Raw genomic sequence first — 16,578 nt, forward strand, 5'->3', positions numbered from 1 at the left:
TCTTCCCCTTGGAAGAAAAATACCAAATACTAGTTGGTGAAGCGACAGTTATATAGATCCCAGTAACCATGGCATCACAAGGGGTGCCAGTCAAGTGAGCCAACAAGAACAGCTACAGCAGGATACTCCTAGTCCTGCACAGTCCATAACTAAAGTATATCAAAAATGGTCAACTAGAGCTCCTTCTATCTACAGGTACTATGGAGCAAAGAAATTAAACTAGAGGTAGAAATACACCAGTATGGATGAATGATTTTGTTACCAAGACAGCAAAGAAGTTACCTCATGCTCTTGCTAATCATGTGTCATATGATAAACTCTTCTCTGCATATAAAGACTATGTGTTGAAAACCTCTTGTGTCACTGATCCTACAAATTACAATGAGGCCTGTAAAGATCCTAGATGGGTGGAAGCAATGAAAAATGAGATAGATGCACTGAATTCCAATAACACTTGGGAGATTGTTCTTTTACCTAAAGGAAAGAAAGCTATTGGTTACATATGGATCTACAAAGTGAAGTATAAGGCTATAGGTGATGTTGAAAGATTTAAGGCTAGGCTTGTAGCAAAAGGTTATGGACAAAGAGAAGGAATTAATTATAAAGAGACCCTTTCTCTTGTTATAAAGATGAGACAGTAAGGACTGTACTTGCTGCTGTAGCTAGGAAGCAATGGTTTATACATTAAATGAAAGTCTATAATGCATTCTTGAATGGTGATCTCAATGATGAAGTCTACATGGACCTACCTCAGGGATTTACTAGTAAGGTAGAGAATGTAGTATGCAGACTACTAAAATCCCTATATGGACTAAAGCAAGAACCAAGGATGAAGAATACAAAGCTATCAGAAGTGTTGTTAAGGTATCAATTCACTCAAATTCAATATGATCCATCATTATACATCAAGAAGACAATACAAGGAGTCACATTGGTACTGGTATATATTGATAACATACAGATCACTGGAGATAGTCTAAAATTGATAGAAGAAACCAAGGAAATCCTACATCAGAACTTCAAGATGAAAGATCTAGGTGAGCTGAGATTCTTCCTTGGAATAAAATATTTCAAGATCTAACAAAAAGATTCTGATGCACCGGTGAAAGTATTCATTCGAACTACTATATCAGCTAGTTTTAACAGCAGCCAAACCTGCAACCACTCCTATGGATTACAATATCAAACTGACATCTAAATAGTTTGATGAGCATGTCAAGCAAAGGAAGTCTCCTGATGATCCACCAGCAGATCAAATTTCTTGCCAGAAACTAATTGGTAAACTGTTGTACCTAACCATGACAAGGCAGACATAGCCTTTTGTGTTCAAACATTGAGCCAGTTCCTTCAAGATCCTAAGAAGTCTCACATAGAAGCGGCACTCAAAGTTGTTAAATATGTTAAAAACAAACCAGGCCAAGGTGTACTATTTTCTAGCAATGCAAATGACAGATTAAGTGTTTATTATGATACAGACTGGGCACCATGTGCTCAAACTAGAAGGTCTATAACAGGCTAATTTGTGAAGGTTCGAGAATCAATATTTTAATGGAAATCAAAGAAGCAAACTATTGTTTCCAAGAGTTCAGCTGAAGCTGAGTTAGAAGTCTTGCAGCAGTAACTGTAGAGTTAGTATGGATCCTAGGATTAATGAAGAAATTTGGGAATATGGTGGTTCTACCTGTGGATGTATTTAGTGATAGCAAATCTACTTTGTAAATAGAAGCAAATCCAATATACCATGAGAGAACAAAACATATTGACATTGACTGATTCTTTATCAGGTAAAAGATTGTTCGAAGGATGATCAGAACTCATTACGTTGCAAATCAAGATCAGCCCACAGACATGTTAACTAAGGGGCTGATAATAGCACAACAAGTTCGTATTAATGCCAAGCTGGGTATCTATGACATCTTCACACCTTCTGATATGAGTATGATCATGTAGATAGACTTATGAGGGTGTACGTTAGACCCGAGGCTTGGTGTGTGCAATGAAGTGAAAATGATCACCTAAATGGAAACCAAAATAGTCCACTACATACACTAAAAGGGACAAATCAGTCCACTACATATACTAGAGGGGTGCCCCTTCACTAAGGGACGTTTTGGTCATTTTACCTATTATTTGTAAAACACTATGAATAGAATAATGTAGGGTTTAGTTCGAGAGATTTTGATGAATATTATGAGTTTATAACACCTAAAAATTTCCTCTCTAAGGAGAGAAGACCACCAACCCAAAATTGTAACTAGGGAAATCAACTTGAGTGTGGAATCGCTCGTATTGGATTCAAGCTTGGAAATATTGGATGCTTAGGAGATCGGGGTCACTCTTGTACCAACATAAGATTTAGGTATTTGATGTGTGTTATGTTAAAGGTCCAAGAGTGTAATAGGCTTTTGGGTTGTTAATATTATACCTTCAAGTTTTCTAACTATCTATCCTTTTGTTTCTTTGTAATCGTGTAGTAGTGTTGATGTTGTAACCGTGTGTTTGTGTTGTTAATTTGGAATTCGAAATTAGTCTATTTTTCATCTTGTTCTTGTTTTGTTGCTACTTTTTTGGTGCTATTATGCCATTGTGCCTTGTATTCTTCTTGTTGGTAGCGAATCCAAGAGTGGTCACCGAAAGAGGTCCTCGGTTTCTTGGCTAGTTGACTGATTTTGGTGTTTGTTTCGTGTTTCCTTGTCTTTATTGTATCACCTTCCTAGCTTGAGAGGGAGTGTTGAAGTATGACGAGAATAATGGAGAAGTGCTGAAATGTTGTGAAATATGAAGAGGAAGCAGAACTAAGAAAAGACTAAAAATAGACTAGTTCAAAAATCAGTTATAACTGTCTAGTAGGTAGTTACTCTAACGGCTAGTTAGTTAGTTGGTACATTCACAAGCCTCTAAATGTAGATGCTTGTGTACATTTCTGAATAATGAAAAATACAACAAAGTTACTCCTCTAATGATCTCTCTTTTTTCCTTATAACTTACTACTTCTTCTTCTTCTTAATCTGGTATTCATTCTCCATTACTGTGATCAAGAAGTATAGCACTGCTTGATTAATGACAAGTTTAAAATTAATGCTACTTTACTCTTCATTCCACTAAGCATATTATAGACCATGGTGCTGTCACTCTATATAAATGCACTACTGAAAATCTTCATGATTCATTATAACTTGCTAAACCACTTTATTTTAACAGCTGGTTCATCTTGATATATGACTTTTTTACATCCTAGTCATAGTCTAATTGAAATAAATACTTGTAAATATCTTGATATTTTTTTGAATATGGCGAGTCTATCGAAAATAGCCTCTCTAACTTTGAGGTAGAGGTAATGTCTGCGGGTTCTCAACCCTCTTGACCCTCCCTATTGCTGAGATAAGAAAGTTGGTTATCAAGTTGATGGGAGTTGAGGCTTGTTAGTGCACACTATAAGCATGCGTTGTTTGTTAGTAAGAGGTTAGTTGGAAGTGACAGTTGTCATAGTACAGCTGTCACAAGGAGCCAAATTAGTCTAAAAATAGCATGTCGTGGCAGCTCATTTTACCAAAACTTGTCAAGTTACTGAAATAGCTCCCTTCTAGATTCTTCTTTTCCGTTGGTTTTCTTAGCTCATTTAGAAGTTTTAACATGGTATCCGAGCCAACAACCACTTATTCAAGGTTGTGATTGGTGCTTGAGATCATTGATAACACGCAATGAGTAGAGAACTCTGCAATGGTTTAGCTCATCTCACCTTGAAGGCTACAACCATGGTGATCACATGTAATTCTATTGCAGAACCTACACAAACAGTAGCTACACCTGCAAATGTTTTTGCACGATCTAGTATAATTGAAATTGACCATAATCCATCCCTTATATTTGTACTATGATGACACTCAAGGTAGCTCCCTGATATCTATTCCTCTTACCGATAATTATGCCCTGTGGAGTCGATCTATGACTTTTAGTCTTATAGGGTAGAATAAGGTTGGGATTGTTGATGGACGTTATCCTAAATCTCACTTTGATGAGTCCATGCATGATCAAGGGGATAGAGTGAATGTTGTGGTGTTGTCATGGATCATGCATTCAGTACGAAATGATCTTTTGAGCAACATTATCTATGCTTCTAATGCTCATAGTGTGTGCATAGATTTGAAGGAGAGATTTCATGTCACAACTCATTTTTTCAAGTCGTGATGGCAACTATATTATTCCCTAGTAGACAAGCCAAATCATAGCCCAGAATATTCGGTAAAGGGCTAATAGGCAGGAATCAGAAAAGATCGCTTATAATGTTAGCAATAATAATAAAGAGTAACAAAATGAAACTAAACATTTCTCATATACTAAAATGAGGGAATGGAAAGGACCAAATATACAAAAGAATACCTCTTAAGAGCTGGTAAGTTTGGTAAGAGAGCCACAACTAAAATATACCCAGAGTACTAGACAGAATCCAAAATATACCCAATATACACAAGTTGTCTCGAGTACAAAAGACTAAAAAAAACTAAACCAGAGTAGGTAGAGGAGGATCAGCCTAGAACGACAGTAAGCTCACTCTTCTCAGAATCAGTACTGGAAGGTAGGAATCATGCCAATGTCGGCTGCAATGACTCGGATCTGCATCCAGAAAAAGTTGCAAAAGTGTAGTATGAGTTCCATAGCAACAGGAATTCAGTAGGCATCATCGGTCGACTGAGCTCAACTCAATAAATCAAACATAATGGAATACTGACAAACAACTGGACCCCATAAACAACTGCCAAGCTATGCCAATAAGATAAAGGAATAAATACAAGCGGTATAGAAAATAAATAACGCAGTAATTACTGACAAATCAAACATAACCTAACCTGTACCCCATAAGCCCGCAAGGCATACAAACATAACCTAACTGGACCCCCACATATATAGTATACAACAGAACTCATAATCAGATGTCGGACTCGAACCGAAACTCAAAGGAACCACAATTATAATCAGATGCCGGACTCCAACCGAAACTCAAAGGAACCACAACCATAATCGGAAGCCGGACTTGAACCGAAACTCAGAGGAACCACAACCATAGTCAGATGTCGGGCTCAACTCGGATTTCAAAGGAACCACAACCATAATCAGATGCTGAACTCGAACTAGATCTCATAGTAACCATACCCTAATGTAATATTAAAATTCATATCATACCATAACAATGTCAACATGGTAAATAACTTCACAATCAATGATAGAAATAAAGTATTTACTGAACCTGAACAGAAGCTAAAATACGTCTAATTACCGTACGCATGTCTTAATTCTAAAAGGACAGATTCAAGGTTTGCTATTTAATTTCACATCCTAAAGTGATAGATGTTATATTATATTGAAAGAAAAAATACCAAAATATACTAAAACGGGGTAATAATGTGGATAAATAAGCTATGCTACATATGTATAATGGTATGCAACTACAAGTAATTATCTAGAACTAGCATAATAGTCCACAATTTCAGTAAATAATCTCAATCTAAAGGTAGGGTAAGCCTAGCCTACTTGGATGCCAAAGATAAAATATCTCTTTATGAAGCCGCTGGGTAGTGCCATACTAGAATTCAGGCCTAAATAACTTGATGCAGATAATAAATTTTTTCCTTAAATTCTTTCACTACTCATATATATATATATATATATATATATAGTGAGAGAGAGAGAAGTAGTAAGAGCGACAATAATGGTAGATATGGTCTTATAACAAAAATTATAGGCAGGTTCATATGTGAGTAAAAACAAAGGAAATAAAGCTGCAATACAACACATACATATATATAGATATGTACATACATACATATTTATTATCATTCGTTCATGCCAGCACATTCTTTAAATTGTAATATTTGTTAGCTTAGGTGGTAACTTAAATTTGAAGTGGCAGCATGCCTTAGCTATATCCTGCCTACCCTATTCGACTTCCACGTGGTGGGTGACAACCATATTCACAAATTTAATTCCATTACTTATATACTCGGATATTGCTTAGACGCATGCTAAAATAATTATAATATTTTGAATATACCATAATTAATACAAAATTATTTCTAACAAAATCTCTATTGTATAATAATATTATTTTTATATTTCTAGATTTACTATCTCCACTTAAAATGTTAATAGACTATAAAAGCCACTATAAAGTCATATAAATATAATATAACTAAAAGAATTTAGTGAATATCAAAAATATCTTAGCATGCAATAAATTATATATCTACCAAATGTCAATTTAAATTAAATGTTCCACAATATTCTTGATATTACTAAAATTAACCAAAAGAACCGCCTACTATCAGTCCCAAAAAGTCATAAATAACTTAGGACAGTTATAGAAAATCCCTGGATACTGAAAATGTATGGAAATATAGACAAATGTCCGTGAGGGTCATTACAACATCCATTACTAAAAGGAATTTCGTCCGCGAAAGTAAAGCATAAGGACGTACCAGAGGACTTAAACAGGTAGGGATACTAGCTGCACATATCATGCTAGGGAGCGAGGTCAGGTAGGCCAGTCAAAAGCACATCAGGAAACTCTTGAACCACAGGAATGGAGTCAAGCGATGAACTCTCAGCAATAACATCCCATACATACGCAAGACATGACTCACAACCCCTCAATATCAGTCTACTAGCCCGAATATAAGAAATAATCCCCATTATCACGTACCTAATAGAAACTTGCCATACAACCAGGGGTACGCCAGGCAAGGCTAAAGAAACGGTCTTAGAAAAATAATACAAGACTACATGGTCAGGAGATAGCCAATCTATTCGTAGAATTACATCAAAATGTATCATATCTAGGACAATGAGATAAATTTGAGTATTAAACTCTCGAACAGTCACCAAACAAGTCATATAACCAATCCACTACTAAAGAATCACCCACGGGGGTAGCTATACGCAATGGCACAGATAAAGACTCAAAACATAAACCCAACCACGATGCAAAATAAGTAAAAACACAACAAAATATGTAATTAGGATCAAACAAAGTAGAAGTTGGTTGATGGCATATGGAAACCTTACCTGTGATCAAAGCATACGAAGCCTCAACCTCAGATCTACGTAATATAGCATACAAATGACCCTGAATCATCAGGACCATCCCTGCGACTCTGTGCATCACCCCTACATTATGGAGGAACTAACCTAATCGGTTGTACAGTCAAAACTGAAGGCTTAACCATCCTATGTTAAGGACACTTACGGGTAAAGTAACTAACCACCCTTCAGCCATAACATGCCTCGGGCACCAACTTTGTCTAGATGATCCAGTGAATCTGGAATGGTTACCCTGACTCAATGATCCTGACTGAATACCTCTGCCGCTGGCTGCTACTCCAACCACTAGAACTACTAAAACCAGGATAACCCCTATCTGATATCTGAAGCGATGCTTATACTGGCTAACTAGGCTGATGCTGATGTTGACAGGATAACCTCTTAATTCATTTTTCAAAATTTCCATAACATATATACATATATACTAACAAATCAATTTCAAGGGGAAGGCCTAAAGACCAAAGAAATCTTATCAAAAGGTTTCAAGATTCATAATTGTAATTGTGAATTCAAACCCCTTTGTGAAAACATGATTTCTAAATCTTCAACATAATTAATAAGAGTTTACTATGCCCATGTAGTTTTAGGAAAACCCTACGTACCTTAGATTATAAGATTTGAAAGATAAAACCCGGATCTTGATCCTTTTCATGAAATCTTGAACATAAGATCTTGATTCTTTATCTTGAGGGAAAGGATTAGGGTTTTGTTCTTGGGGATGGATGATTTCAATTTTGGAGAGAACGTGAATTTGGGTGTCTAAAGTGCTGTTTTGGGGTTAAAATTCGGTGTTTAGGCTGAATTAATATAGGTGGAATTGACCCAAATGCCCCTGGAAAACGTGGAGTTGACTACAGAAAAATACACGGGCCAGAATGGCCAGGGGGCCGCTGACTTATCGCCTCGGCTTACTGCCTTTTCACAAAAATGACTATAACTTTTTGCTCGAGTATCGGATTTTGGCGAAATTGGTATCGTTGGAAAGCTAATTAGATTATCTACAATTTAGTGGGTCTTCATATGCAAAATTCAATATATACAAAAACTTATACTCATTCAAAGATGACTCTTGTAGAATCGAATATCAAAGTTTGGATGAATGACGGGTTATTAGCTCAACTTTGCTATAGGCCATTTACACGAGCATTTTTCACCTCATAATCACTTCATATACTTGGAGAGAGATCATGACACATGAATTTAAATAAAAACCATGGAATTAGATCTTACGACGGTTCGATTTCTAGCTCGAAAATGTGGGATGTTACAGATACAAGTTGCTATTCAAAAAATCTTGGTTTCTCTGCTCATTTCTCTATCACTTACAACCCAAAAGACGAGATTTTTAGGGTGATATTGCACCTGTAGCGACTAGATATCTTCCAAATTTTTACTCACTTAAAACTCCTGTGGGGGGCAACTTTCAAGACTCAAATGTCTATCTGAATAAAAGCTGAGATAGTTAAGATATTTAGTTTGTCTTATTTCCTCCAGGTATTATGCTTTGCTAGTTTGTCTATGTGGTAATTTGGTTTAGAACAACTTTTACTGTTGTGGATGTTTTTGAATTGTGGTGGAACAACTCTGTATGTATATGTTGTCCATTTCATATTCTAAGTTATTTGCATTGCAAAAGTCTCTAAAACTGCATTTTCTTTATTCATTACATTTGGAACTTGTCTGAAGAACAGCAACATGAAGGAATTGAGATAATGAACGCCTTGTGAAGATCTCCTGCGGCTAAACCCTTCTTGAAGGATGAATCGCAGAGTACTATAATGGGGCCAGCACTTGGCAGGCCAAACTCTTCTTCAGATAAGATTAAAAGTTGTATGATGATCTCATTTTCCAGATAATCCAAGGGAATCACGAAGTGCGTTTGATCAGTTGTATACATTACAAAATGACCTTTTCTGACTATTGAGGGTAAAGATGTACTACAACTATCTGCATCACTACCATTTCTTGTAAGTGACATTCTCTTCCCCTGCATGGCTGCAAACTTCTGCCATCTCCTAGCCATTTTGATAAGTTTTGGTACTGATCATTATTTTTCTTTCCATTTTTTCTTGAAAGTTTTGAAGCAAGAAAGTAGACTATTTAGAACCTTTTGATTACTAAAACGATAAGCAAGAAAAATGTGTGTGGAGAACCCCAAACAAATTATGTTCACTTAAATCAGTCTTATCAGGAAGACACAGGGTTTAGGATCCATATCAGAGCAAGACAGCGGAACTGGTGTTTATTTTAGGGTTCAATCTGGAAGATTTGTCAGAAGAATCGTCCTGTATTGTTACAAGGGATTGTCGGACAGAAAGTAACTGGACAGCTTGAATGAGTTATCGATCGATAGGATTGAAGTCCAGTATGGCAAAAGGCCATTGGAAAATGACCAGGAGGTTGAAAATGTGCAATGCAGGTTGCAAAAGCAGTCTGATGGTTCCAACCTAGTGGAAGTGGATATTTCCTTGTGGAGTTCTTCAGCATACCCTGATGAGCATGCTGACAGTCAGGACCATGATGAGCAAGATGACAACCAGAATCATGCTGGGGATAATTCTGATAGGGGCATGCTTTTTCCGGCCATTAACCGTGACAGCTGCATCAATTCTCTCATTTGTTGCACTAGGTCACATTATGGTGCCATAGCATCTTTGAACCGTAACTTCCGCTAATTAATTAGGAGCGGTGAACTTTATACAACACGGTGACGAAATGGTGTTGTGGAGCACTGGGTGTATTTCTCCTGCCAACAGCCTGAGTGGGAAGCTTTTGACCCTGCTAGGCTGTGTTGGATGCATCTTCCGAGAATGACTCGCAATAATTGTTTCGTGTTCTCCGATAAGGAATCTTTGGCCGTTGGTATGGAGCTTCTTGTTTTCAGAAAGGATGTGTTTGCCCATGTCATTTATGAGTACAGCTTACTGACAAATACGTGGTCAACTGGGATGCAGATGAATGTGCCACGATGTTTGTTTGGTAAAGAAAGTCTTGGGGAAATTGCCATTTTTGCTGGTGGTTGTGACTCACAAGGTAAAATCCTTAGCTCCGCTGAACTTTACAATTCGGAGACACGCACGTGGAGGACTTGAGAAGCATGAATAAGCCACGTAAGATGTGTTCTGGTATATTCAAAGATTGAAAGTTTTACGTGATAGGAGGCATTGGAGGAGCTGGCTCAAAGCTGTTGACATGAGCAGAGGAGCATGATCTGGCAATGGGGAACGTGAACTGAAATCCAGAACATGTCTCCTGTGCGTCCTAACCTTAGGAATGGCATACCTGCTACATCTGCAGTGCCTCCATTGGTAGCTGTTGTAAATAAATAATTTACACTGCTGACTATGCTGAAATGTCGGTTAGGAAGTATGAAAAGCATAACAAAGAATGGATTTATTGAGGTGAATTCGTGGTACCTAGTGAAGGACCTCAAGAATGGAACTTGCTCGACCGAATGCAATCAGGTAGCTTTGTGTATACTGTTCTGTCATGGTATGCTGAAGAGATGGAATATCGCTGGTTGTACTGTAGAGGTGGTGGCAGTCAATCAATACATAATTGGTTTCTGGGGCAACAGGTTTCTTGATAATGCGTAATTTATCCCAACGTTTTTCTCTTATCAGTTGATAGTTTTCGATTAGTGTTTAAAGATTCTCTAGAAAGTCATAGAAGTACTTAATCTTTTTCTTTTTTCTGGTTTTGCCATCTTTATTTTCTTGACTTTGTCGAGGAGAGAAATAAGGGTCTGCAATGTTGGTTGTTTGTTGGCATCTTGGCTTGCGTAACCCATCTAACCCTTGTTTTGTTATGCTTTTCATACTTCCTAACCGGCATTTCAGCATAGTCAGCAGCGTAAAATCGATTATTTACAATAGCTACTGCTGTAGACGCTGCAGATGTAGCAGGTATGTCATTCCTCAGGTTAGGTCGCACAGGAGAATGTTCGAGATATTTCAGTTCATGTTCCCATTTCCAGATCATACTCCTCCGCACATGTCAACAACTTTGAGTCGGCTCCTCCAATGCCTCCTATCACATAAAACTTTCCATCCATGAATTCTCCAGAACACATCTTACATTGCTTATTCATGCTTCGCAAAGTCCTCCACGTGCATGTCTCCGAATTGTAAAGTTCAGCAGAGCTAAGGATTTCACATTGTGAGTCACAACTATCAGAAAAAATGGCAATTTCCCCAATGCTTGCTTTACCAATCAAACATCATGACGTATTCATCTGCATCCCAGTTGACTACGATTTTTGTCAGTAAGTTGTACCGATAAATGACATAGGCCACACATCCTTTCCACAAACAAGAAGCTCCATACCAATCCCCAATGATTCCTTCTCGGAGAACTGCACGAAACAATTATTGGGAGTCATTCTCGGCAGAAGAATCCAATGCAGTTTAGCAGGGTCAAAAGCTTCCAACTTAGGTTGCTAGCTGGAGAAATACACCCAGTGCTCCACCACACCATTTCGTCACCGCGCTGTATAAAGTTCACCACTCCTAATTAATGAGCGGAAGTTGCAGTTAAAAGGTGCTATAGTGCCATAATCTGACCTAGAGCAACAAATGAGAGTATTGATGGAGTTGTCACGGTCAATGGCAGGAAAAAGTAAGCTCCTGAATTATCTCCAGCATGATCCTATAACTGAACCAATCCCATGAAATCGTAGTAGTCCTCTAGATGTGCACCGGACTTGAACCGGCACCAATGGGTAGAAACGAGAGGCCAAAAACCGGACTCAAACCGGTAGTGATGGATAATATATCAAGAGGATACGTGACGGATTCAAACGGGACATAGTGGGTAATAATGAGTGGCCACTTATATAATATACAACAGAACTCATAATCCGATGTCGGACTCGAACCGGAACTCAGTCGAACTACAACCATAATCAGATACCGAACTCGAACTGGAACTCAAAGAAACCACAATCATAATCAGATGTCGGACTCGAACCAGAACTCATAATAACCATACCCCATATTAAAATTCATACCATACCACAACAAAGTCAACGTGGTACAAAATTTCACAATCAATGCTAGAAATAAAGTATTTATTAAACCTGAACAGAAGCTAAAACACCTCTAATTACCATATGCATGTCTTAATTTTAAAGGGGCAGATTCAAGGTTTGCTATTTAATTTCAGATCCTAAAACGATAAATTAATATATTGAAAGACAAAATACCAAAATCTACTAAAACGGGGTACTAATCCGGATAAATAAGGCATGTTATATATGTATATGGTACGTGTAACACCCTGAACGTTCGAGCTAAAATAAAAATCAATTGGACCTCTCTTCATATGTACTTTGACCAGAATCTAGAAATTTTATAGTATCTAGGTGCAAAGGTCAAGTCTTAAGTTTCGTAGGGGTATTAGGTATGAATTGAGGGCATAAGAAATCTCTACAACAAATTTGAGTGAAAAGTCCTTTAATGATTAAGTATTCATATAGGTTCACACAAGGACCAAATTTAAACAAGCATTTCTCCTAGAATATTTAGAGTTACGTGACCCATTACATATCAAATTAAATATTTTTGAGTCTTCTTTCCAACGCCACCAACAACTCATTAATCCGAGACCTGAGTAAAAAGTTACGTATGTTTTACTAAGAACTACACCAAACGAAAATTTTATTTTTTTTTCTTTTCTTTTCATATTCTTGGAGGGTAATTTTGTCCTTTCCTTTTTACACTAACCCCAAGTTATTAAAACTTATTTCTCCATTAATTTTATACGTTAAGACTCCTAGACTTACTATCCATCAGTTACACGTTACAATACAAACCTCCCTGCCTTCTTCAAGTTTCACAGGATAAAACCTCACTTTTCCCCATCTGTTTTTCATACGATATCCATAAATAAACATCCGTATTCCTCCTATAAAACTCAAATCTCAAGAATCTGATGAAATTCATTCAAGAAAACAAGTCTAATCCCTTCTCCAGATCTCAAGTTCTTCAAACGTTTTGAGGTACATAGAACCATCTTTTGCTCACGTTTCATTATGTTTTCTTATTCACCAAATCTGTTCTGTAATCTCCTTTCCAAACAGATGGTGTCTAGGTGTTTGTATTCAGCAGTTAGAGTAACATCTCAAGTTCTATTTCCTCTTGACGTCTTAACAAGTGCTTATGTATTCATAATGTAAGGACTAGTTTTTCCTAAATCTAGAACCTGAACCTTGTCCAGTCAATAATATGGTGGTCTAAATAATCTTCAACAAGTATTTTCTATTTCTAAATTTCTTGAAAGTTGTTAGGATTAATTAACATAAAGAACATCCCTTTTATCTCTTAAATTAATGTCCGATCCCGTTTGAGTATATGCTAGCATGCTAAAATTCTTTAAGTTTAACAAGTAGGAAGGACTACTTTGTCTTCTACTGGGATCTCATGTTAATCTGTTTTCCAAAATCTCTGGTTGTAGATGATTTGTAATACAATATCTAGCCAACCCTCCATGTCAAAATTTCAGTCATGCCATCATGTGAATGTTTCTATTAAAGTTATCAGATAAAATTTTATGAAACTCTTAAAGTATGATTCCAATTCCATAATCCATAAGAAAGTCACCTTCTCTCAACATGCCTAAAAGTCTTTGCACTATGAACTATACATTATGAAATTGCAAGCCCTAGTATAATAATACCAATTTCTAAGGAATTTTCCCATTGACCTAGTTAATAGATACTTAATAATATTAATATGAATATTTTTACAAGAATGGTTCCAATCATGTTAATGAATTATATCATGTTGAACCATGAAATTACCTATCATGACTCTCCAATATTGATAGTGTTAACTCATGAATATGAACCTATTACGGTTAACTCTCAATATAAGCCTAAAGTGGTTATACATAATTATGAGCCTAAAGAGGCTAAACCATGAGCCTAAAAAGGCTAAACTATGAGCATGAACGTAACAAGACTAACATTTTTGGTCAAGAACTAATAAGATAAATAAGATAACGTGATGAGCATAAGGGAGTTAGTTAGCTGACCGTGAAGGCATAGGTTGAAAAGACAAATGCCCAAAACTATGTTTGCCAACATAGGATATAGATTATTTTGCAAGTCGGATGACTCTTTTTTTATGTGTCCTGAAAAGGGACTAACCATGGATGTCACGTCCTATGCCCGGCAAGGCATAGGACGGCTAAGCTGATCGAGCCGAGATCAGACTCCATGCGCTCACATGGTGGTTTTGACGGTTCACTACTTTCTCCCATAACTAATCAAAGGAATTAAATCTACTTTACTTGGTCAATTATAAATTTAGCTTATCTTCTTGTTCCTTTCCAGTAGTCTTCTTTTACGTTTGAATTTTATTGTCATTTCTAATCTCTTGATGTACTACCCTCCTGAAATGATTTTCCATACCAATACATTCCACGTATTGACCACCTTTGGTGCTACATCATTTCATGATGTAGGTTTTGGCTCTCATATCCTTGGTCAGGCGCCTCATTAGGATCTCTATCTTCAGTTGGATGGGATATGTTGACTTTATTATATTTTCTTTCCTTTTAGTATTGGTACTTATTAGAGGCTTCACAGACTAATTTAGTTGCCAGACAGGTCTTGTAATTTTTAGTATTACTTGTTATGACTATTGTATCTTCAGACGTTAAGTGATATTAGTGAACATTGATGAAAGACTATCCTTTAAGAAATCTTATTCTATTTTGTTTCCTCTCTATGCATTATGTTAGCTGTATGCTCATGTGATATGCCAAAACATTCGCTCGTACTAGCAATAGTATCGGGTGTGTGCCACGTATAGGGCCTCGACTCGGTGCGTGACAAACTTGGAATTAGAACGCATAATTAAAGTGTCCTAGGGTGTCTGTGAAGCCATGTCTAGTAGAGTTCTAATTATGGGTGTGAAGTTCACCATACTTATAATTTAGAGGCTGCAGGACATTTAGGAAATGTCTCTTTTCTTTTATATTCTAGATCGTGCCACAGAGCTGCCTTAAGAATCTTATGTGAATTTGTGTGATGTTCCAATTCCTCTTACTATGCCTCACCTTTGAGGTGGTAAAAACATTATAGGTCAGATTCCTATCGATGTAGTTCTCTCAGATAGAGCGAACAAAAAAAATAGGAGACTTCACGAGAGATTAAGCAGAGATTATTAGTGCATTTAAGCCCATTGATTCATAAGAATGCACACTTTTTCATTTTAATCGTGCGTCTATGCCAAACTAAGATGTACTCTCAGATTTTCTTTACTTTTTTTAAACCTTGTTACAAATGACACCTTTAGCCAGAAGTTATGTATTTCAGTTCTGATAGTATTATCACCTGAGAGATAGTGTAGCTTGGGTTGTTGTAAGTCATAAGCAGTAGAACAAATTCGAGAGCTAGACATATGAAGTCAAAGTGTAGTGGCCTAAGAGTGAAGTTAGTAAATTGATCGAAGTATATAGCTAGAGTCATGTACCTATTAAGTGACTGATGGGGTGATATGTCTTTAGGTGTTATCTAAGGTGTGATAAGTTTGGTATAGATTCTATGGTTGCAAGTAGAACAAGGATTGTTGGATACAATGACTTAGAAGTATACTTGAACTAGGAAGCAAGTTAGGACGACATGCGTTGGTGTTAGTAAATATTAAGTCTATGATGTGAACAGGAGGATAGAGTGGTCAGGAATTGACAAATTTAAGCTACCCCTTGTGTTTTAAAGAGAGTACCCCCACTTGTTCTTTAGAGATATGAATGTAGTTTAAGAAATTCATTGAATAAGTAGTAGCTATTAGCATGATGTAAATATTGTATATTAATGTAATCATATATTGTTGTATATTGGTGTAATTACATAGAATTGATTTAGTAGTTAAAGAGAATAATAGTGACTTTAGTAAGAGCAGATTTGGTGGGATAGAATAACGAATTTAGAGGGATAGAAAAGCTGATCTTTAGGAATAGGAAGATGGATCTTTAAGGATGTAATCATTGAATATTTTCTATTTAATTACAAGACTCTCAATATTGAGAGGTATTCAGCAGAAAATTGACATGGTATCAGAGCCTTCTCTTGGTTGCCTCGTTTCATAAAGCTCATTTGTGGTTTCTTTCAATCTTTTTGGAAAATTTTCGTTTTTGTTGATTATTCCTCGGCAATTAACACCTTGGATTTCTATCTTGGTCTTTTTGGTTATTCTTTTTGAGTCAGTGTTTCTAGTTTTCATAAAAATGACTTCATATCAGTTTGAATCACTCAGTGTTCGTTTCACTAGAAAGAATTTCTTGTCATGGGAGTTTCAATTTTAGTTATTTGTCACTGAAAAAGAACTATGGGGCCATATAGATGGAGCCGATCCTGCTCCTACTGATCCTACAAAGTTAGGTGAATGGAAGATTAGAGATGCTTGGGTGATGACATGGCTTTTAGGGTCAATTGACCCTCTTATTATTCTTAATCTTAGGCCTTACAAGACAGCTAAA

The 16,578-nt window shown here is 36.7% G+C and overlaps 2 pseudogenes; one reads left to right on the forward strand and one right to left on the reverse strand.

Annotated features, from left to right (window-relative positions):
* The first annotated feature begins 245 nt into the window (after positions 1-245).
* Positions 246-10,681, forward strand: LOC124888829 (annotated as a pseudogene).
* Positions 10,682-10,803: 122 nt separating this feature from the next.
* Positions 10,804-12,042, reverse strand: LOC107846649 (annotated as a pseudogene).
* Positions 12,043-16,578: the final 4,536 nt, after the last annotated feature.

The sequence above is a fragment of the Capsicum annuum genome, chromosome 11 (assembly GCF_002878395.1).
Source record: "Capsicum annuum cultivar UCD-10X-F1 chromosome 11, UCD10Xv1.1, whole genome shotgun sequence".
Classification (NCBI taxonomy): domain Eukaryota; kingdom Viridiplantae; phylum Streptophyta; class Magnoliopsida; order Solanales; family Solanaceae; genus Capsicum; species Capsicum annuum.